Source organism: Podarcis vaucheri, assembly GCF_965113315.1.
Source record: "Podarcis vaucheri genome assembly, chromosome: 11".
Classification (NCBI taxonomy): domain Eukaryota; kingdom Metazoa; phylum Chordata; class Lepidosauria; order Squamata; family Lacertidae; genus Podarcis; species Podarcis vaucheri.
The window spans coordinates 34995324-35019706 of NC_138749.1; the positions used below are offsets into that span (position 1 = coordinate 34995324).

Consider the following 24383-nt stretch of genomic DNA (forward strand, 5'->3'; position numbering starts at 1 on the left):
ATGTCAATTAATTTCAATGGGTCAACCCAAATAGAGCATAGCTGGATACAACACTAAGAAAAGAAAACATTTTACTATTAACTTTTGGTAAACCATTTTGATTCTGCCACCCCTTCCTCTCAACCAACAGTATTTTGTAATCCATTATGATCACATTTTACTATTCATCTAGTTAATTAGTCCTTTATAATTCATGGTGTTGATAGCTGGAATACTCAACAAAAGCGTGGGTTTTTTTGAAAAAAATACAATAAAACTTAATGGCGAACAAAATAGTGGAGAGAGTAAGAATTAAAACAAAAGCAGCATAATTATGTATAACATCACAAACTACTGATTTATTTTTTAAAATTTCACCAATTGCCCCTTTTAAATGCTAAATCAAAGGCTGGACTGGTTAGATCCATTATAAGTTATCATTATAAATTTTCTTAAAGCGATGAAAGCAAAGTATTTCATTGTGAAGCACTATTGTGGCACCCAATCCTGTATGGGCAAGCCCCTGTAATTCCTCATTAAAGCTCCTCTCACATACACTGTGTTGTTTGTCAAGCTCAAACTGATTAATATTCAAAGAGAAGCCCTAAATATAGTAAACTGGAGAGCTAACCACAGCAAACTTTCTAGGCTATCATTACTATGAAACCAGCCAGCTGAAACATTTTTTAAGAATACAGATTGTATATGCTGTTTATTTTCTAGATTACTTGAGAAGCAGTTTTGCAACTTGAACTTCTAGAGAAAGGATTACCCAAGCTCTACCTCAGCAATTCAAAATCCCAAACTGGGAAGAAAGAAAGGGGGGGGGGAGTTTGCTTGCCTGAAATAACTTTTAAATGAAGACCCCCTTTTTTAGTTGCTTTTTTGTTATGTTGTGCATTGTACAGCCTAGCAATGATATTAGTTCTAGTGTGGGAAAATATTATAATTGAGATCTGGTAAGTTATTTGCAGACTTCAAGTTTTTCTTTACACTGTGCTGACATTTAGCATAGCCCTAGTGAGGAAAACAATACTGCCATTCATGGCTCTAGACGTAGGTTTCAATCGACTTAAGCGGGCACAATGAAACTTGGTCATTCACTGGTTACCCATATTGTGTTCTCAAATTTTCTCTCAGCAAAAGTATAATGACTCAGTATTGTATGGCCGCATAGACAAGGGCTCAGAACAAGAGACACTAGTTTTGTCTGACGGTGTGAGAAAGTCGTGAAGGGATCTTTTCTTCCAGATGGTGTTAAATTCAGCTGCCTTTTTAACATTGGCCTTGCAGAGCAATCTGGTGCTCTCTTTTCAAAAAAGAATGAGGCTGGTTCCCACTAGTTAACATGCATACTCACGCAAGCCTGCAACTTCACTCCCAACTGTTTTACAATGCAATGGTATGCTAAATAAATTTGATCTGGGCTCTTCCAGTGTTAAAGCTAGCCATCAAAGGCCTGCTCAGATTATATTTATACTTCTGTGGACTAAGCTTTATGTTTGCAGGCTATTTCAAGCTCTCAAAAGAAATATCACCTTACTGCCACAAAATCATTTTGACTGAAATATTGTAAATCACAAACCAAACTGAACTTTTCTCACAATTGTTATAGGTTGACAGCATGCGGAGTAAAAATAATAATGAATAAATGAACTTAACCTACTTTGTGTCAAATCGGTGGAAGAGAAATAATAAATAATAATAAAATAACATTAAAATGTATTTTATTGATATATACTCATGTAACATTAGCAGGGTACAAAACAATTCTGATGTGACAATGGCTAACACAGAATTATATCATAAAAGGGGGGGGGAATCCTTAGGTGCTTTCCTTAACAAATGTACAGAAAAGGACCAAGAGGTAAATAAGATCTCATTTCACAAAGTAAAAGTAATTTCACTCCACTAGGTTTTTTGTTTGGTTTTTTTGTTTTTGCTAATCAAAAGATTTCCCCAGACAACATCTTGTTACCTTAATTGAACCTCTTTAAGAAAACTACACACTTTGTAATGTAAATGTTAATTGTAGTAGACAATGACCCTAGGTAAACAGCATCCCTGGACATGCAGTAAAGAAGAGGGGGGAAGGCAGCAAGGCACTTAACAATGAGAGGCTGGTCACACAAACAGAACTTCCAAAGTAAATAAACAAGGGGACTGTTCATTGGTCACTAGAGTAGTAAACTCTGGCACGTGCACAGCAGCCAAAACGGCTCTTTTGTAAACAGTCTCGCCATCCAAAATTCAGCGCAAAGTACTGTAACAAGCTAAGCTCCTTAAAACTAAGCTCTTGCAAAATCATTTATGTCTGCAGGCCACGGTGCCTTACTTTAAAGCCACATCCTTGCTTTTATTTTATTTTTAAATGCCAAGTGCATGTCATTACTGGCTGCAAGTTTATATGCTGGGGCTTACTGCTGATTAAAAACACATAGGAATTTGCTATCACATGTGTTACACATGCACACACATATGCACAGGGTGTATTCTGGCCTAGGGTGGCTCCGAAGTTTATCAGAAATAAAGAGTCTGCTTTCTTATCTTGGGAGCATCCCAGGGGCAAAGACTGCACTTCCAAAACAAGCTGGTTTAAATATAATTTCTTTTTTTATAAAAAAATTGCAAAGTGCAGTAATTAAAATTAAAATTAAATATTGGGGGGGGGGGTTGGTAGAGAGGGAGAGGATTTGCCAAGGAAATATATAAACACCTTGCTTCCCACCACTTTTCTTTTGTGAGCTTCACTGTAGAAAATTTCCATCTCAGAAGCAAAGCTACATTTGATTATGAGTAGCTGAAACAGTGGTTATAGAATTAACAGAAACAGACAGTGGCAGGCAGCTACAGAACAGTTGGGGTCCCCACTTGGGAGCCTGCAGATGGCTGTGGGTGGGAAATGCCTCCACTTTCTTAAGGGATGGAGATGAGTCTGGTGTGGTGCACTTGATGTTTTTTTCATAGGCAACCCCCACAGGGCTGTCTGTCATAGGCTGCCGGGCCCATAGCTTTGCCACTTGCCCCCGAGCGTGGGAATGGGAGCGTCCAGCCGTTCACATCTCAGGCATTCCGTTTAACGGAATCAATTAGGCAAGACCAGACCCCTCAGATTCCCCACCCCCTTGCCTTCTCTCTCTCTCTCTCTCCTTTGGTCAGGTCTATATACGTCCTAATTATTTCAGTTTGAGATGCCTGAGCAGTTTCCTGGATAGATCTGATCATCCTTAAACAAGAAGAGAGCAGGCGCACACGTGGGTTTTGGCGTAAATGTCACTTTCATTTCTAATACTAGACGCAGAATAAGACACAGACTACTTTTTAACACTTTGACAAGGGCGGAGGCAGTCTCGTCTCCATCACGTTTTTCTGCTTCAGTAGCTTCCTCAAGGAAACCCTTTTGGAACAGAGAAGCATCTGTGCTTGCATTTTGAATAGAAGACTGGTCTGCTGGTGGATTCCCCCCCCAATTTTTTTAATAATAGTAATGGTAATAGTAATCAACCTTCAGCTTCCTCCTCCCCCCCTCCCAGTTTTGTGGAACTCTACCAGATCCTTGGTAGACCGAAATGATTAACCTAGCCTTATTCTTCAATCCAAATGTTTATTTTTTTATTTTAGGCTTTGGCTTTCGTCTCTTGGAATAACAACATACCCAGCAACACTACAAAACTTTTTAAAGTTTCACAGGCAGAGTTTGGCCCTACACACAAACAAACACACACACACACACACCTTAAAAAATAAATTATAAATACTTTAAAAGCACACAGGCCACAGCATTATGCTTCCAAACACATGCTAATCGTTTCTCAATGTTTAGCAAAGACTGCAGTCTTGTACACACTTACCCAGGAGTAAGTTTCATTGAACTCAATGGAACTTGCTTCTGAAGAAGCGTGCAACCGCTGGAAAATAATTACATCAGAACTTAAAGTATTAACTTAATCATCCCCCACCTCCCAGAACAGCAAAAACTTGCACATGCATTTGTTTACCATGAGCACCATATCCTCTTTGCAGCGTATGCTTTACTCTTCATCATCCTGTGCCTGTCATCTTGTACATGTATACATGTACAGATAGATTTGGCACTCGTATGTCACTGAATTTCGTCCTCTCTCTCTCTCTCTCGCCTTGAGCTGTAGAAAAGGTGCCATTCAATAAGAATTCCTGACATGGCTGGGTCTGTCTCTTGCTGGAGTTTCTCGTTTCCTTGTGCAGCACGAAGATCATGAAGGAGTTTTTACTTTCGGTTATCTAGCTTTATGAAGACCAACACACTCATACAGCTAGATAACCAAAGATAACAACTCGCTTCCCTCATATGCTCTGAGGTCGACTGGAGGGTCTTTTCCGCCCCTCCTTCTCTAGAATCCAGATTGTTTCTGCAAATAGACTTCTCCAAGAACACCAGCCGTGCCTTAAAATATCCATCCTTTCAGCGCAATTGTCACCTGCTTCAAAGTGTCTGGACTTGTGTGTGCTTCTAATACCACATCCCAAGTAGATCCGTCTCCTTCAAAGTTTTATTCCGAACTTTTCTTGTCTCTTTCTCTTTTACCCCCATTCTCTCTCTTTCTCCCTCCTTTAAAGCCAGCGATTTCCGGCAGCGATGGACCAACTATTCATCTGTTTAATATCAGAAAGTAAAACCAGCTATTAAGGTGCATCAAGCTGTTAAGAGTGCGAAGCATCCATCCCTCCACAGGCCTCTATTTGCATTGTAAATTGCTTCATTCTCGTGAAAAGTCTTTAGCCTCTATAAAGATGTAAAGCCATCGGCAATTTCCAGCGCAGAGCAAGGAGGAAGCAGGGGGTGTGGGAGTGTCTCCCATTTCAGCAGAAATTGACAAGATGATGGTGGTGGTGGTGCGAGGATCCAGCTCTCCCTCCTGATCTCTTTTGCGGATTATGCATCAGAGCGCTCTTAAAAATTCTTATTTTAACCAAATGGTGGCAGCAAATATCTTGCGGGTTTTGAAGGGGAGGTGGGGGAGGAAGCAAGATCCACGATTTCTCAGGATTCCCAGAGCTGCTGCGCATGAGGAGCTGCAGGTCTTGCTGGCTGGCTTGCTGCTGCTGCTGCCCCCGGTCTGAAAGAAGGAGAAAAGGGCTATCATTGGAGGGCTTGCAGTGCCAAAAAATGTTGACCAGCCCGGCAAGGTCAGAGGTCCTGGACCGCGGGAGACCAAGGTAATGATGATGTCACGAGGAAGCTCAAGTACACCCGGTTATTGCTATGCATGAGCGATCAGCGATCTGCCCCCTCCGCGCCATGGGGAAGAGCGGCGGCGGCGGCAGCAGCAGCGGCAGCAGCACCCTCGGAACACCATTCCTACTCTCCCAACCAGCACAGGATCGCCTTCTCTAGCGCTACCGGGAGGAGAGAGAGGGGGCGGGAAATATATATATATATCGCGGTCTTTTACCTTCCCCGTTGCTAGCGCAGATCTCTCTAATATCCAAAGACTAGGAGGAATCTCTCTCTAAGGACAGATAAAAGCGTTTCAGGTCGGGGGAGGCGGGGAACGGCATGGAAATAGGGCGGGGTGGGGAAAGGAGAGGAGAGGCGCCTTTGCCTGCATCTCTCTCTCTCTCTCTCTCTCTCTCTCTCTCTCTCTCTCTCTCTCTCTCCTGGCAGACTCTGCATGTGCTGTGCAGGGAGATGTGTGTGACTGAGCCAGGCACTCGCGGCTCGCTGCCGCTGCTGCTGCGATGACTGCTTAAAGCAGGGCCTGCTTTCTGGGACTGGGAATCTACGCGCGTCTTTACGCAGCGCGAGCGGAGGTGCCATTGCATTGCTAATTCGCTCTGCCCGTCTGGCGCTTTGGAAATGGCTTCACTTCTCGCTCCCTGCTCGGGGGCTACAAGCCCCTCTCCGCCAGTGCTACTTGCACCGTGGAGGTTGCACAACGCAGTTTACGCGCGCGGGGAGGGGGGGCGGATGCTGCAAAGAGCAGGCTGCTCAAGCCTCGCTCCCTCTCTTCCTTTCCGAGCTGCTCTCTGTTTCCAGCAAATCCCCCTCTCCAACCGACGCGCGCTCCCGCTCGCCCTTTTCACACATAGCACATTTCTCCCGTCTTTCCCTTGACCCTTCCCAGCTCTGGACAGAGCAGCGCAAGCGAACATGCGGCTTTCCTTTCCAATTTTAATGCATCCGTTTCATTTGAAGATGTGTCCAAACACAGCGAAAATGTACTCTGGGTTGTTTTTCAAACTTCCTACTGCTGCTGATGGCAATGGCAATGGCAAGCAGTATGCCCAGGGAAGCCCTCCATCCTGAAAGGTTCATAAACACCCTGTTCAGCCTCTCCCCATTCCCCTAACCTCCCAGCAGGCATTCAGAAAGGGGCATAAGGGACATTACCCTGTGAATTCCTGCTATAGAATTTGGACAGGGAGATTTTATATATTTTTCCCAGTGTAAAGTGCAAACATTACAGGCCCTCTTGATTATATGGGAAACAATGAATCTCACGGTGTTTACTGATCAAATTAATAAATGCACTTCAACCGCTTGGCAGTTTATATTTAAACATTCAGCAGAGCTATGTCTGCCCCCACACTCCAAAAGGAACCAGGAGTCCTGCTGTTGCATGTTAAGGTATAGTATGTTAAGGGTAAAAGGAAACAATATATACTATACTGTTCAATATAGTCCAGGATTGTTTAGAGGACAGTCTTCAGAGTGCATTTTAAAAAGGCATATTTCCTACAATGTGCCATACCTGCATGAGTTAGCATTTATTTTCTCCTTCACATATAAAAAGGCAACATTTGTGTATGTGTGTGTGCTCGCCCGCCTGTGTGCGATACCTACGTGTATGTGCACTCCACACCCACACACCAACCACAACCAGCCACCATCACCATATTAACGTGCTTGCATTATACTTGTGTGTTTTCCAGGGTATCTAACCTGCATGCCTGTCACTACCCTGAAGGGCGAAATCTGTGGGGTTTTGTGGAGCGAGACATGTCTACTTTCCCAATGCCTACTTTCAATACTCGAAATTAGACTTGTCAACGGCTAAAGATGAATGCTGCCATATATACAGGCAAAAGGAAAGCAAAATAAAGTAATGGCAAGGCAAAGTCCCCGATTAATTGATTGAAATGATTCCTAGGTTGATGCTACCTATAAATGTTCCAAAAACAAAGCACCTTCACAACTGACGATGCACTCAAGCCACAACTGTTTTCATTCAGTGTTCTCCCTGTATTGTTAATTATGCATCGTGAAATGCCATAGTCAGGTAAACCACGCTTACGGCGTCAGTGTCATGTTATATAAGACGACACGAGAAGGCCGTGCCTCTGTTTTTCCACAGACAGAACAAAATGGTGAGGATTCCTATGTACAGTGCAGTGAGCTGCGCTTTTTTTTTTTTTTTAACCATCTGAGGCTGCATAGGTACCAGCGGCATTAGTGAGTTGAGCAGCAATATGTATAAAGACACACGTTCATTCTGATGGTCTGTAGAAGTATAACGAGCTTCTTTGAATTGGCAGGTACACAGAACAAAGCCCTGCCCCCCCCCCCCACTTTATTTCGCAGTAGCTAGAGGCAGCAGTGCGAGTGATCGGGCATGTGCTATAACAGACCAGGCTTATGAGCTGATGCATTAAAATCAGAGACAAGAACATTCAGATAACGTGAGGTCTCTCTGGGCATGCTATACATATTGGCATATATACACGTGTGTACACGCGCCTGAATGCGTTTAAAATGAAGTTGGCTAAGGAGGCAAGCCTTGGCTCTTATTTATTTTGACGCTGCCTTCAGGGTCCATTGAATTCAATGGGACTTCTGCTACTATTCACCTCCTGCACTTAAAAAGAGAATGACTTGTTTTCCTCTATCAGTTACCACGTAGATCAAGAAACACACCTGGGTCGTTTTGCAGATCGATAGCCTTTGGAGCCCTCATGACGTGAAAACAGCTAACGTCACAAGGATGACCTTGCTGATCATTAAACACAGAAAGGATCGCCCTCCCTGCTTCTCCTTTGCTTTGCAGGTGTCTAGGAAATCCGCACGTTATTCTAATATCTTCACATGGAAGAATTATCAGTTGCTTTCAATGGGTTTTCCAATTACGTGTGTTTAAGACTAAGGTGTTGTTAAGGCAGCGTAGAAAACCCCTGACGTCTCTGAATGTCTACAGTGCCTATGAATCAATTGTTCTCTCCAGGTATTCTTTACAATTCCGTATTTCCGTAAAATAAACCGCATTTGGTTAAGCAGGAGATGCAGCCTTTGGCAATGCTAAACTGCCCACACCGCCATGTTGCTGGGTTTTGTTTTGTTTTTCATTATAGGCATTTCCAGTAAGTGGGTTAGCCTTATTTTAAAATAAAAATTCACCGAGAACGATGGAATCGCCATTTTAAAGCAATCTGCGTTATTTGAAAGATCCTGAACTCTAACTAGGCTCTCTAATAAATGGCCTGTAGATTTGGATGTGATTGCCATGCTTGTTTTCTAATCTCTTTATGGGTCTCCAGATGGTTGTGACGTAAAGGCGGAGAATCCTGCAAGGGGTTCCTTTGGAATAAACAAGCACTGTTAACCTGAGAGTGGATCTTATCTGTTGCACCTCCTACGAACCAAAATTCTGCTTTCGGGACAAGTCGTCCGGTTTCATGGTAGGAAAGGGGGTGTCTATATAGGAAGCCCACTAGGCTCCCATGAAAGGATGCCCATAATCCCGAGACTGAAGAGCACACACTCCAATCCCTGATTCTTCGATAATTCACTTACAGCTCAATTCTGCACATGGCTACTAAAAAGTAAGCCCAATTGAATTCAATGGAACTTACTCAGAGGAAACTGGATTGCAGCCTTAAACGTAAACTGCAATCCTCTCTTTGGAGCCCCGTGTAAAGTCATTTCATTCCTCGAATCTGCATGCCCCAAGAAGTCTCGTTGTACCTGCTTGGCTTTTTATTTCAATCCTGATATTGGTTTCTATACCTACTGTACCTTCCACAAACAATATATTTACGACCATATGTCTGCAGTATTGCCACACCTAATATCCAGGGCGCGAAAGGTAAAGGGTCTGAAAATGTCTCTCAGAGGCAAATGTTTTGCTATTTTTTTGTGCTGTTGCTTATTCGGCAGCCACGTACATTTCTTAATTTAATCATTAGGTTTAAAAGGGATTACCTTTATGTGCTGATTGTCACTCCATTTGATGGTCGCTTTCTGTCTGGCTCTGGAAAATAGACAAAAAGAGAGAGAGGCGAACGATCATTTAAAAATAAATATTTATGTTTATTCATGGATTGTGCTAGTGCATTCTGATTCAAGGCCTGTATAGCAGCAGCAGCAGATCAGCCAATCCACTGAATCCTAGAGGCAAAATCCTCCAGGAAGTTCTCCTGCGCAACCCCCACGAAAATTAATGTGTTGGGGTAGGGCATTATCCTGCTGCCTGCACCAGCTCTCGTCATGAGGGCTGCTCAGGAGAACTTCTTGATGGATTGAGACCCGTGGCTCCAAACTGCATTTCCAAAGAGCTGCTAATATTATTTTCTTAAGATGAATCTATATACTGAACAGGAAAAGAAAACCAGGGGTGTATGTTCTCTTCTGGTGTCAGAAGAGTTAAATATTTCATTTTAGATATATATGTATATACCCTCAGTGGTAAACTGGGATAGAAAGCCCAGAATATGAGAGAAGGGAGGCCGAATTTCTAAACTGAGATTATAAGAATAGCTTGATTTGTGGGGTGGGAGGCAGGGGAGGCAGAGGCGTCTGTATTTACATGCTGTAGGCTGCCAGTTGCTTAATAAAGGTCGGAGGCTCCACCTAGCCTCCACTTTCAAAATATGCAAAACGCGCTCTCTCTCTCTCTGGGTTTTCAAGCCTCGCAGGTTCAGATCGCGGCTGGCTTCATGGAGCTGCTTGGCTCTAAACAGACTCAGGCTGGTTACAGATTTACTCAAAGAAGAGCAGTGCTCGTGCATGTATTCCTTCTCGCCACCGCCACCCCCACTCCACCCCTCTTCTTTGCATCACAGGATGGTGTTAATCACTTCAGCCAAAAAGGGAGGGGGGAGAGAAAGGGGGTGTCTTAATGCTACTCCCAATCAATCACGTGTGTTTAAAAAATTAAAAAAGGACGAGAAGCACTATTTGCTCTTTTCCCTGAATATACTGGGTATCCTTCTTCAGTCTCCTCTGCCACCTTTTTTTTTTTTTTTAATGAGTCCTCTTGCATAAATACATGGTTCTCGACTTTGTTCCGCGCTGGAGCTGGCGAACTGGGTGTGCTTAGAGTGAGTAGCATTCAAGGTGGATGGGAGGAGAGAGAGTGGAGGCGAAACTCCACTGGCTTAATAGCAACCTGTGCTTTGGATGCTCCAAGACTCCGGCAGCTCAGCGAAGCCAGGCAGTCTGGGAGTTAGGCTGATCTAGAACCCAACGCTAGCTGAACCGACTCAAATCCAAGGGCGACATCGACTCCAAAACCTATCACCTAAGTCGGTCTACGACGCAAACCTGTGTGTGTGCCTGCTTAAGGCAAGCCCCACTGATTTACTCCCAAGTAAGCTTGTACAGGGTTTGGGCCTTAACTGACTTGTGCATGGAGCTGTTCGCAACTCTCCCAAGCTATCACACTCCTCGCAGGCGCTCTCGAACCCACAACCCGAGCGTCTCATTCAGAACTAGCAAAACCACTGAAAACGTTGCCAGCGACTTCTAATCTACACCTCGAAAGCTCCTTGCAAACAATGCCAAGGTAAATAAATCCACATACACTTGCGAGGCAAATTGACGTTGCCATAAATTTAATTACACTACTTTCTTTATAAATTTGGCAGTCCAAGTAGGGAATGAGTTTCAAATTAGGAATTCATTAGACATATTATTTCATCAGTCATGCCTATCTGAAGTTACAGAAAGAACTGCTTCTCTAGATGTAAGACAAGACAACAACAGCTCTCCTCGCTCTTTTCAACCCTCATGCAAGTAAATAATATACCTTTCAATTGGTATAGCCACAAAAGTCCAAGTTGAGGGGATCAAAGGGAGGTGCTAAGTCGGGAAGTTTGGATCTAAATACATTGTGAGAAAACGCCTCCCTTGCACCTTTCTCTAAAATAAGCAAATGTGCAGCCAGAGTTAATTTCACCGAACACTTTCTCTTCCCATTTTTCACTGTTCTCTCTCTCTCTTCCTCCCCCCTCCTTCGCTGTCAATCTGTGTGCTAATTAATAGTCCCCTCGTCCCGAGGAAGTGCCTGCAACGCCAACAGGTTTCATATCACACGTCCAAAATCATTAGAAGCTCTCCGGTTAACCCATAAAGTTCTCCACTTCTGTTGATCTTCCTCCTCGGTTCCAGGGAAAGTCAATGGGAGCTCTAACAATGCAACCTGTTCAATGAAGCAACTATCTCACTCTTCCTCTTTCTAGCCCTGAACCTGACACAGACACCGATGGAGTTCACGTTCAGAGTAACACACACACACACACACACACACCGCTCGTGAATCAGATGAACATCTGTAGCATAAAGTTCTCGCATAGTCCACACTTTCTCTCCCTTCCCCAGTTTCCCCACATTTAGTTTATAAAGAAGGCTAGTCGTGGGAAGTCGGCAGATATACTTACTTTTTCTCGTTTCTTCTCGTTACAACAGATTGGGGGGGGAGGAGGGAGGGAGGGGGGAAGGACAGTCTGATCCTAGATCCTAGATCTTAGGTGAATGTGGTGGAATCTTCGGCAAGCAACAAGGATTCCTTAGCCAAAACTTCCTTTTAAATCGCAGAAAGCAGTTTCAAAGTCTCCCAAGATTCGGATCATCCCTTTCGTCATCTCTATTTATAACTGGCTTTTTAAAGTTCCATCGTAGAACACTTGCACGACTGGATTCTAAAATGGGTCCTTTTCCGTCCAGAGGGGGGTGAGAATGAAGAGGGGATTTAAACAAACAGTTTTCTTTTCCCAATACAGCTTGCACAAAGCGCCAGAGTAGAAAGTGAAGTATTGTATGTGTGAGCCACTCTGCAAGTTTTTTTAAAAAAACGGGGGCGGGGGGGGGTTTGGCGAGGTCTAGCCCAGCCCTCTCTGGAAAGGAGGACGTGCTCTGAAATTCAACCAGTTTCCCCAACGCTTTTGTTGCTCACGAACTGAAGCCCTATTGTTCGTCCATTGCCACGGTCTTTTTCAATCCCTGCTATACGTTATGCGTTGCCAGAGATAATGAATTTGCACCAAACCCTCTCCCAGCCCTTTTCTGACAGACGGAACAAATTAGAAATGTCTAGCCTAAACGGGAGCAATGGCTACATTTCCCTGTGGTGGAAGAGCAGGGAAATATGCATTTCTGCGTGGAATTCTTCTTTTCTTTTCTTTTTCAAAAACTGCCTTTGCATCAAGAGCTCGCCTTTAAAAACAAAACAAAAAACTTTTCACTTTCACGATTTTTCTTTTTAATGTTTCCTTCCGAAGAACAGAGTTGCTCTCTATGCCTTCCTGCCTGCCTGCCTGCCTTCCCTTCTCACTCCTTTTTCTTTCTTTCTTCAATTCTTGAGGCAACCGAGCTATTGTGAGTTTAAGCTGTTGCCTTCTTCTCTGCAAAACACTCATGGCCATCTGAGTTTTTTGTAAACTTGCTCCGTGCTCTTCCGCGGTAGGTCAGGACTCTGTCGAACACTTGGTCTGCCTGGGCTGCCAGTACTTCAACATCGGCTTTCTTTTCCTTTTCTTAAACGCTTTTTAGGTAAAAGCCAACGGCACCAGGCTGCTCGAGTTGATGTCTTCGGCGCAGAAGGATTTGAACGGGCACCCGTCCTCCTTACTCACAGAGGCTGGCAAGAGAATGAGCCCCAGTACGGTTCATTTGGAAGAACGCGGGTGCAGGTTGCGCCCTATACACGCAAGTTTCAGTGCAATAGGATGCGAGAGCGCGCGCGTGCGTCTGTGTCCTAGGACACGGGTGTAGGACTGCGCAACGGAGAAGGCTAGCCCCTTGTGTGATTTCGGGTGCTCAGAGTACATACAGGAATACTGACTTGTGAGTATGGCCAGGGTGTGCTGGGGCGTTGCTAAGGATTCCGCGCCTTGGGAGAGAAGCGCTTCGGTTGGCGCGTCTCCTTCCCGACGAGGTTTGCATGTGGACACGTTTCCCCAGCAGCAGGGCTGTGTCTGAGAGGCCGTTGGGTGTCGCTTGTAGGTGTGTCGCGAGATGTCCACAGCTGCGTGTTGGAGACGTGTGTCTGGGATAGAAAGGGGGGAGGCTTGCAGGGGTGGAGCCAGGCGAAGGGAGGGGGCACAGATTCAAATGAGCATCTCGTATGGAAATATGGGCTGCCGGGAGGTGGGGGGGGGACGGGGAAGCCGTTAATGAGAAACCCAAGGAGGGAGAGGCGCCGTCTGAAAGCACAGACCTTTCTGCTCTGGCAGCAACTTTCCCGCCAAATGTAGCCTAAGGAGAGGCTGTCACTCGTGTTCTCGTCAATGGCTGCCATTGCCTCCTCTTTACACACCCACCACGGCAGGAGTATTCTGGCTGTTGCTTAGCTGCCTGCCCCAGCCTAATAAAGAGCGGAGAAAGAACACATTATTCGGGGGATAGATATAGATATATCTGTATCTTGCACAGGGGCACCTCTCTCTGTAGCAAGCAGGGACAGAATGTTCCATGGGCTACGTATTGCTCTCCTGCACAATACGGAGCCCAAATAGCTTCTAACTGTCAAGGGTGCCTCGATATTTTAATACAGGTGAATCACTGGATGGAGGATTAAGGGGAAGGCGCTCGTTTGCCTCTTCGGCTGTCTTATACCTGGACTAGTTTCCAAAAGGCCCTGGCAGAATCGGAAGCGAATGCCATGGTGGACCACGTCGAAAGGATGGTTTGCGGGTTGGATGGTGGAAAGGGAGCCAGGTGACGCTGACTGAAGAGGGTCTTCATCCCCTCTCTCAAAAAAACCCAAAGCTGGATAGGCTCCAAGTATAGGGCCATCATCGAGAAAACTCGACCTAGCGCTTGCGAATCAAATAATATTATTGTTGTGTTTAACAAGAACGAGAAGAGATGACAGGCGAGGGGACGGGGAAAGCAAGATTTCCAGACATCCTTCTCACCTCCACCACGCCGCACACCACTCCTTTAGCTCCTTTTTCTTCCAAAAATAAAAAATAAAAAGTCCAGTGCAGAATTGACTGCATGAATCCGGGTTATCCTTACATTCAGTCTCTGGCTGCAAACCAGAATACAGTAAAGCCAAAAGAAGACCATGTTCAAGGTTGACTTCGGCATCTGAGCCCGCAGAAAAACTGTATGATGATCACGTTGAATTGCCAAAGGTTACAAGTTCACAGGTGATCTAGCTACACCCCTGTGCTTTTCCTAGTCGTCCTCGCCTTTCTCTTTTCCTTCCTTCATACATATAGGGGCCATGAATGCCTCCTCTCTCCCTCTTCTCTTTCACACTCTTTCTTCTTCCTCCTCCTCTTTATGTACATACGTGCCATCGGCATTCCCTTCACACTGCAAAACAACACCACTGTACTACGCAACACACGTAAGCTGGCGTGGTGAGTGGCATATACATGGCTGGCTATGGTCCTTCTCTGAAGCCCCTGATCTTCTGGAGAGGAGAAGCAGTGTATCACCACTTCAGAGAGCTGTGCATTGGGAGGATGAGGAGAGAAAAATAGGTCTACTGGGGACATCTCCCCTACATGCATGCATGTATGCACACACACACACACACACACACACACGTTGCATTTGCTTTCTTGTTATCAAGAGAGGGAATATATTGGGAGGCGGAGGGGTTATGAAAATGTTTATTTTGTTAGAGGGAGATGCTGCCAGGCTCGCACAGTGCTGTACAAGGAGGCAGAGAGAGCTGGCGATATCTGACTAGGAGTCTTCGCCTGGTCTTTGGCTGTCTCTTTGCATCTTCCGGTCGTCTCCACCGTTTCTGTTTACACAGCAGCAGCAGCTACTGCTCTCTCGCATCTCCCTCTCCCTCTCTCTCTCTCTCTCTCCCTCCTCCTCCTCCTCCTCCTCTCTCCTCCGTTTCTCTCGCTCTCCTCCCTCCTTCTCCGCTTTCCCTCATCCCAGCTTCACGTTCAAGGTTTAGCAGCGAGGTCACGTCCATTGACGTCAGCTCGAGTCTTACTGTACGTCCGGCTACATTTACATACATCAAGGAAATTAGGGCATTAAAAAAATATGCAAATCCTGCCGCTTGAAGAAGAGACTGTAGATTCCCGGAGCGATCGCCTCCTTTCATTGAAGATTTTAATTAAAGGAACGCAAAAAAAGAAGAAGATGATGAAGAAGGGCGGTGGTGGGAGAGAGAAAAAGCTGAGCTCACCAAAGCAAGCCTTTCGTCCTAAAACAACAACAGCAGCAGCAGCAACAACTGCCCCCCTCTCCAAAAAAAAACACACCAAACCAAACAAGCAAAAGCCCAAATGGCCAAGATCTGCTAAAACATGGGGGGATGAGATTCCTGCCGATCGGCTCCTGGCGCCAACCGAGGGAGCCGGCCTGCGCGCAGCGCTGCTGGGAGAAGAAGCCGCAGAAGCCGAGCAGGTTACCCGGAGGCTCCGGCACAGCCCAGACGTCTCTCTCTCTGCATAATCAACGCTGCGCCATTCTGCTCTCCTCCTCCTCCTCCTGCTGCTGCTCCGGTTGGCTCCAGCGGGTATTATTTTTCATACTGATGCATATGTAAAGGTAGATTTGCATTTTTAAAACATTTACTGGAAGTTACGGTCTTTGGATTGCCTTTCTCTCTCTTTTCTTTTCTTTATATAAACAAAACATTTTTTAAAAATAATTTTTTTTGTTTGTTTATGATTTGGCAATACCTCTGTTCTGCCGTGTCGCTGCTCTATAGATGCAATTTTGCTCCCTGCTTCTTCCTTTTCCGTAGGGCTTACAAAATATGTACCGACATTGTTCTTAACGCAATTTTTTTCAAGCGTCAGTAGCCTCTTTAAAAAATAAAAAAGAGGAGAGTTCGGTTGGTTGGATTTCTATATTAAAAAACATAATATATACTTGCATGTTATGTTGATCGACGATAATGGCAGCAACCGGAGATTCAAAAGTTTGATTAGTAACCTCATCATGAGCAATATAATAAAATAGAGGGCGGAGCAAAACCGAAGCTTGCATAATAGGGACAGTTTAAAGTGCTGTAGGCTGCCTTGCATGAACATTTATTTCTGTTTTGGCTCCGGAACCTTTAATTTTCAAATACGCTCTTTAAAAATGTGCCCAGACCCAGGTGAGGGAGAGCTTTATCTAAGGAAGACATTTTCAACCATGTTGTATGTTCTATCTTAGCTGCGGTACATTAGTAATGTATTGCATTTCGTTTAAAACTTGCTTGGCTTAAAGCCAAGCACCGCTTTACTGAGCGACAATGCATTTGATATGCTGTTTCAAATCAGTGTCTATTATGCGAATGCTCTTCTGTTTGCTCGGAAGCCGAGGGGCCTAGATCTACCTTAAAATATTAGGTTATTTGAGAGACATTTTATTTGGAGTTCGGTGTTTTTTGTTTTTAAATAGTTCGATCCTGTTTACAAATAAAACATTTCCTTCACCCTCTCCCTGTAATCTATATACGTCTTTAAAATAACGCAGGGTTCACACCCAAAAGAACAATGAACGCACACTTACATCACATACCTATTTAAAGCCAAGTAAGCCAAAGCACATGCATAGGTAATTAGGCACAGCATGAATGACTTACCTGCACACAGGCATAGGGTGAAAGTTAACTCTCCTCAAAGCCAGCCATGCATATGTTTTGAGAAGGGCTCAGGAGAGCAATTTTTCGTTTTTGTGGTATGCAGCATCTATTTTCCCCGAGCTGCTCACTTTAGTTCTTTGAGCAGTCTTATGGCATGTTCAGCCCTACCTCCATCTCCAGTTTTACGTGCCCTACACTAAAGTGCTCATATGATATGTCACCCAATAAAAAGTGGTCAGATGGCGACACGTAAAACATTAAAGGGGGGCACCAGACACTCTCCCTCCATTAGGTTAGTTCTTACCTATATATACACATAGAGAGAGAGCGCGCGCAACAATACATTTAGGTGAGTATGCTCGCCACATGCCATATATATATGCCATATATATATATATATATATATATATATATATATATATATATTCAGCTATATATAGAGAGAGTCTATATATATATGGCTCCAGCAACAGCACCGACTGCCAGTCGACTTGGCCATTTACATAGAACATTGGGGACACCTCGCTGATTGAGACAATCCCAACCTCCTCGAGTGACTAATTAAACCACGTGAACCATCTGAGCTGGCTATAGCTCTAGTCCTGCAGAGATCTAAAGAGGGTCGCCGCACACGAAGGATACATACGTGCGAGTAAAATATGTGTCCATTCAAGGAGCAGATCTGTTATCGCAGGCATCTGCTTGGGCGTCTACCCCATGCCTACAAGTGCACACACACTCTCTCTCTCTCACTCGCACACACACACACCTCGATCTAGGTGTCGTTATCATGCTTAAGTCCCTACCGAGGTCCATGCGATGTCTTGCTTCCTGCTAACCCCAGCTCTCTCCCGTTCCCGCTGGCTCCTGCTACCCTGGGGTCAACGGCTCCGTGGATGCTGTCGCTGCAAGAAAGGTGCAGAGTGGCGTCCGCTGCCTTCGGTGCCCGTGCTCTGTCCGAGCTTAGCTACTAGCTGCTAGTCGGGAACCCACTCCAACACACAAGCACACACACACACAGGCACAAACGCGCGCGCCCCACACACCTCCGCCCCCTGCCCTGCTAAAATTACCATATGGAGGCCGAGTCCCTGCGAATCGCAGCACCAGCGGGCGGCGTTTGAATGAGCCTCGCAATCTGCACAAATCCCAACTCCTTCGCACGCTGCTCTCGCTGTGAAGGCCACTTCCACGGCCCTCCTGCATCTCGCAGCCCCTCCCCTCTTCTCCTCGTCTCCCTCTTCGCCCCCACCCACCCCACCCCACCCCACCCTCAGCACCTCAAGTGCCTGGGCCCCAGGGAGATCAAGGGACAGCTGCCTCGTCTTGTGCCACATGCCACGAAAACGCGAAACATGACGGCGCGAACAATAAGTAGCGAGTCGTCCACGACCACCATTATATCGTATCGCACATTGCTCTCGTATATGATTGCACCCCAAATACACAGCGATGCGATGCCCATGTGTAAACGTTAGATAACGTCATAATAACCCCTCGTGCCAAGTCTTATATAGCCAGGGACCACTTTTTTCATAATTTAAGCACTGGGTCAGGAAAACAGAAAATGCTCCAAATAATATTTTCTTCGTTTCAATTTAGGGGGGATCTCTAAAACCAAAAAGCAAATTCATTGCTTTTATCTTTCTCGAGGTCCTCCGCCCTTTAAACCTGCAATACGTATTCGCAAGACACGTTCGGTATGATGAGACACGTATAGAAACACTTCACGTATGAAAACGTGCAAATTTTAGGATTCTTTAGATTTTGCAAAGTGGGAAGGTGTGGTATATAGATCTGGAAGCAGAACTTTAAAAACAGCAACAACAATAACAACAACAACCACAACACATTCGTAGCCCACAGCGTTGTTTGCATGCTTTTAAGAACAATTTCCACTGAAATGAGATACATTCCGAATGCAAATGCACTATGCCAATCATCTCCAATTTAGCTTAACATTTCTCTCACGAATCCTCCCCTCCCCCCTTTTCAATTCATAAATTGAGATCGAGTCTTGTGTAAAAGGCACGGTTAAAACACCTCGTGGGGGGGGGGATAAGGATTCTTCCTGAAAGATTACAAAATAAATAAAACCCCAGCCCAGCCTCCTGTTTATTAATAATCTCTTGCATGACATCTCAAGGCAGAAAGCAAGAGGAGATGGGGGTAGAGCTTTTAATAGTCTGGAAATGAATATGGATTTCAGATAATTGAGAACTAGTTTTCCGTAGAGGATGAGGACTGGGGAAAGGTGTGTGTGGGTGTGTGGGTGTAGACGTGGGCAAAGCTCTTTGTTATAAAAGCATTTAGGTGAGTCAATAACACTGAGAGTATTCAACACGGTTAAGGTCAGGCTCACATGCGTAAAGTAGCCAATGCGGATTTGATTGCAGCCCAACATTTCCAGAAGAAGCGTCAGCCCACATATTCCCCCAGTAGCAGAGTAGTTTTATTTTCTGAATCTGTGTAGGGGTTTTTAATATTATGGTTACTTCTCCCTAATTCAGCACGGGGTTTTTTAATTTAAAAATTTCTAAAATCCGATGTGATCTGTTATTTCCTTGGTTTCTCATTAGGCCCCTTTCTCTGTCTTACCAATTGGATGGTTGGCTGGAAGAAGGCAGCGATTATATTGTGCAGAGACCAAGTTAAAATCTGGATGTAGATGGCGCACGGGGTGGGGGGCGGACGGTGATCCCCGACACTGGATTTCTCTCGCTCGGCCCATCCACTGCTTGTGCCCATTTAAGTAGAGGAAGAGGCCTTCCAGAAAATGCCTCAGCTAAACGGACACAACTTTCGCGCGCCCCGTCCTGGTAGGATGGTCAAGTGCGAGAGGTGAGCCAGTGCTGTCTGTCACTTTGAGGCTATTTGCAGCCTTAATGGATCCCTGGAGGGAAAGGACCAGGCAGAGCATTCCTTGCCCCTGAATGGCTCTTGGCTACCCTATTCTGGCCAGCGGGGGGACAGCGACACCTACTGGCTGCCCACACAAATCCAAAGGGTGGTGGGAAGGATGGAGGGGGCGAGTGTATTTGAATAAAAGAAGCGTTTAAACAGCTAAGATCGTGCTAGTCTCCCTGATATAACATCTTCAACAAAGAGGGGGGGAAGTGGGGGTGGGGAACCCAGCACTTGTATTTAACACCTTCGCAACTAGATTTCAGCCACTCTTAAAATTCCAGGAAACACAGCCCTAGCACAATCATCCAAATAGATAGCTTAGATAGAGCGATATAACCACAAATAACCACCAACGCTCAGGGAGACTCAATGGACTGTAATCGTGCAATACTGGGTCTTCCAGAACTAGTCTTCTCTGGGGAAGCAAGTAAACGAATCAAAACTCCAAGCTAGACCACTGAACGCTGACAATCCTCTTCTTTAAACGATAATCATAAAGGATTAGGTTAATCCGAAATTAGAAAGCAATTAGAAATCCTTAACTGGGCTCTCTTACGAAGGCAGAAAAGGACGCCGTGGATGCGCAGAGCCGGGAGCACTGACTGCCCACAGAGCTCGCCTGCCTCGCTCCTTCCTCGTCGCCAGGCCCACGATCTGGCCAGGTAGACCCTATGCCGCTGCTATAGATGGCTGGGGAAGGGGGGGGGGAGGGAGGAGCGACTTTCCCCTTTAAAAATATATTTCCCCTGAGGGCTTTTTGAATGTATGAAGACTTCTTAGCTCGCTGACAGAGGCGGCACTGTTTCACTAGCCCGAGGAAGGTAACATTAAGGGACAGTATCTTCCCGTTCTCTGCTAGGAGGCAACTTCGAGGCTCCCTCATTGGACCTTTTTGAGCGCCCCACCGCCACCCCGAAAAATAGGGTCGAGCTCGTCTTTGAAAGGGGAATCCTTAATTTTAGGGACAGAAAGAGCAGCGAAGTAATTGGGTAGACAAAAGGAGGCCTATAATAATACGCAGGACTTGCAGCAGGTAGCTGAGTACCTATGCTTGGAACAAGAAGCCATTTCGCTCATATCTTTATTTCAGCAGTTAATTAAGTATATCTTATGTCTTGGACACCTATTCATAAATAAATCTTTTTCATTTATTCTTTCCTTTTTTACACCTAGGGCCATTAAAAGAAATAAAGAAACAGGGATAGGAGAAAATTAAGTTTTCTTGCAGCCGCACCGAGCTGGGTGGGTAAAAAATTGTTTGCGGTGTTTCTTGTTGTTTGTTCTTGCATGTCAAAGGCTGGAGTCCTCGGAAGTCTTACTAGGAAGTAAGTACCACTGAAAGCGGTCCAATGTACTTCCGAGGAAACACGCGCAGCGTTGCGGCGCATGTATTTAAACGTGGATTTCTCCACCCGTTATACGACACTGAATTTCCTAGAATAAGGCTAGGGCGTCATTTAACCGCAATTCTCCAAGGCAGATGTAGTGCCAATACGTGCTTTTACTCCCTTCTGGACATACCTAAACACACTGACTTGGCCCGCGCGGGGAAAAGAAATGGAAACGGTTGCAGTTGTTCTCGGCCTGGTCCACAACACAGTCCCAAGCAATTCTATGCACTGGAGCTGATCAAGTCTGGTGTCTGCCATAGAGCGCAAACTGATTTAAATCCAACAATTTCGGCTTAGCTTGGTTGTGTTTGGACTGACTCAGTCCTTTCCTTCCTCTCCTTTCTAGTAAGTGTAGAAAACTGCTGTTGCTATGCTTGCTTTTAAAACAAAATAACAATGGCAATGGCAATATCATTCGGGAATTAGCGAATGCAGTTATTGTAATATGCTATACACACATTATATTTAAAACCCACTTGCGAATGTTTTAAATAAAATACTGGTCTTTCCCTCACATTTTAGGTATTTTAGCACTACCAGATTGCAACTCTTTTCTTCATTGCTTGCACGAATCCTTAAACGGAGAGAACGGTTTCCAGACAATTTATACATTTCTTCTCTTGTTTTTAAGATACAGATTGAACAAGGTTAGTCAGTGGCGCTACGAATCGGCCTGACCTTTTGTCCTAAAATGTCATCTTCAAAATCCACTCCCCCCGCCCCGACCCCAATCTGGTCGTCTTCTGTCCACGCTTTTTGAGTGCTAATCAATGAAAGGAAACAAGCCGATTAGTCCAGAGCTGACAGTGTGCAGAGCTCTCTCTGCTGGCGCTAGTTCTGGAGATGCGGTGGGCCTATTGCATAACTCCCTGGGAGTGGCCGGCTCTGCAGCCATTTTCAAAAGGTTCCCCCTCCCCTCCCCAGCCTCATTAAAACATCTTTGCACAGTCCGCCCCAGAAAAAAAAGTCAATTCCCAGGCTAAATTCTGCCAACAAAATTTGGCACACCAATCTACTTATCAGCTAATCCAGAATACTTGAGGCTGCGCATCCCGATCGCAAGCACGCCCATTTGGAAGTAAATTCCCTTAAAGGTCAGCCGGGCCTCTGATTGGTATTACAGCATTATAGTAAATATTAAATTTGTTTGGCCTGGCATCTGGGAGCACATTTTCTGACAAATTCAGCTGGAAGTGTATCAGCAACTGCCGAATGTGTTCGGAGCTGCACTTAAACGAAAGTAAAGACAGAACTCCTAAACTGAGGCCTTTGGTTAACGGGCCTGTGGATCGCAGTCTCCCTCAGCCCAGTTAAGACAAAACAATTTGATTTCTCCCCCAATCATCATCCCTTAGGAGATCCACAGGTCTATCAACAAAGCAGAAAACAGAAAAGAATTAATATTTAGAATTAATATGGAGCAGAGGGATCAGTCCGGCTTAAAGCTAATATCTGAACTGAGGATAGATTTATAATAATATATTTTATGCAAGAGCTAATGCGGGGTGATTCAATGGAACCCGCTTGGCGGCCAGCTCTCTTTGCTCAAGTTTCCAAGAGCTGGATGAAGCTGGAGGCCTTTGGTAATGGTTTGTCTGCTTGATCCCAGTGCCAGGCCCCGCTGGTGGGGAAGCCAGGACCCAAACCAGGAGAGAACTGGTCTCCTTTTCCACGGAGCCAATTGCCTTCACACCTGTGAGCCAACAAGTGCCAACCTTTCCAGCATCACAGCAAACGACATTCCCCCCGCAAACACGCCCAGAGAAATAGCCTCCTCCTGTTTCTTTCTTTTTAAAATAAAGAAATGAATTGGTCTCGAACACCGCCTGGCCTTTTCGAAGGGCTGTCATGCCACCTCAGATCCCCCTGCCTCGGGAGTAAGTGCGTCACTTCCATCCCTGACCCCAGAAATGGCAATAAATGCCCACAGAAATCCCCAAAAGGCCTCAGGAGTTCAGTTTGGTCGAGTTTTTTGTTTTAACCCTATAGGTAGGTTGCCACCTGATGATCGAACTTCGGGATCTATTCGTATTCGCGTTATCATGAGTATTTATCCCCTCCCTCTTCTGCAGAAATAGCTTCGTTAACAGCAAAGAAATGGAAAGGAGCTCACATTCGCTCGGGAAGAATCGAATAATAATAGTACAGTGATGGTAAAATAATGCCCTGTCAGGCAGCTAGTCCCCAGCGTTCTAAAGTCCCCGCCCCCTCGGGGATTCTAGAGCGGCTGAGCCGAGCTCTTGCCTCAAGGGCGCAAAGCGCGGGAAGGAAAGGAGCGGGAGATGGCGACCCGCCGCTCCTCCGCTTAGCCCCTCTTCTCCCGCGCGGCTGAAATGGTCGGCGTCCCGTCGCCCGCCGCTCCCTCTCTCTCCCTTCTGTCTCACCCTCACGAGTCTCAGGAGCCTGGAGAAGGACGCCGAGTCTTGCTCGGGCGGGCTGGCGCCACAGCAGGCGAGAGGGTTCGCTTCCCGCTGCCGCTCGCTCTCCCTCCAGCTGCCCGTAACTCACCTCAGCAGCGGCCCTATGAGCAGCGCAGGCGTCGGCCAAGGCGCTCTCCCGAGCTGGCGGCCTTCGCAGGCGTCTCCTCAGCGCCTCTCTCGACGACACCCCGCCCCCCTGCGCTTATACTTGTGACTGACTTTTGCGAACCGAGCGCTGTTCATTCAGCGCGAGCCAAGAGCCCCTGTGCGTGTGTGTGTGTGTGTGTGCGCGCGCGCCTGAAAGAGAGCGAGGTGGAGCGGCTAGGGGAGGTGGCTTTGGGGCTGCCCCTTAACTGGGCTGCTGGGACGCGACGCCCCCTCCCCTCCAGGACCAAATAGCGCTCGCGGAAGGGCGGGGCGGGGTGGGGGAGAGAAGGGAAACCGGGCGAGGCGCCTCAGCCGGCCAATTTTAACGCAGGCGCGAGGATTCGGGAAGCCACGGGAAGCATCCGGTCCTGTTTGACGAAACCTCAAAGCACCCCCGCCAAGTGCCAGAAGGGGCTGCGACACATGTCCTTCGTGGAAGTCGAGCACTGAAGTCCCACTGAAATAACGGGACTTACTGTCAAGTCAACGTATTTGGCATTGGGGGCCTTTAAAATGGAGGTCAGGCTGGCAGCAGGCAGTGGCGGGCTCTTCCCGCCAACAGCTCGCCTTCCGGCCCTTGTTTTTCCCACGCTGCGTCCTGCGTCCTCAGGCAGCTTTCCTCAGTGAGGCGCGCCAACAAACCCTTCGGACAGATTCGGTTCCTTTTTTTCCCTCCACCACAACTTGCTGTTTCAGTCTCTACCTTGTTTTTCTTTTTCAGGAAGTTATTTTTATAAGAACAACCCCCCCCCTCCATCTTTTTAGACTCGGTCTCTTCCCTCAGGCCAAATTGC

General features: G+C 46.0%; 2 long non-coding RNA genes across 4 annotated transcripts in view; one reads left to right on the forward strand and one right to left on the reverse strand.

Moving 5' to 3' along the window:
* LOC309514616 overlaps positions 1 to 23770 on the reverse strand; it is a 101018-nt gene extending 77248 nt beyond the window's left edge. For 2 of the 3 annotated variants that reach the window (XR_014212087.1, XR_014212088.1), the window contains exons 1-2: positions 23531 to 23770; positions 9155 to 9203 (exon numbers count right to left, since the gene is read on the reverse strand). This is a non-coding gene — a long non-coding RNA (uncharacterized lncRNA). Of the gene's footprint in view, positions 1 to 1689; positions 5076 to 9154; positions 9204 to 23530 lie in introns of those variants that run through there. The other variant, XR_014212089.1, reaches the window with a different exon arrangement.
* Positions 5064 to 8446, forward strand: LOC309514617. The gene is made up of 2 exons (XR_014212090.1): positions 5064 to 5175; positions 6892 to 8446. It is a non-coding gene; the product is annotated as an uncharacterized lncRNA (long non-coding RNA).
* Positions 23771 to 24383: the final 613 nt, after the last annotated feature.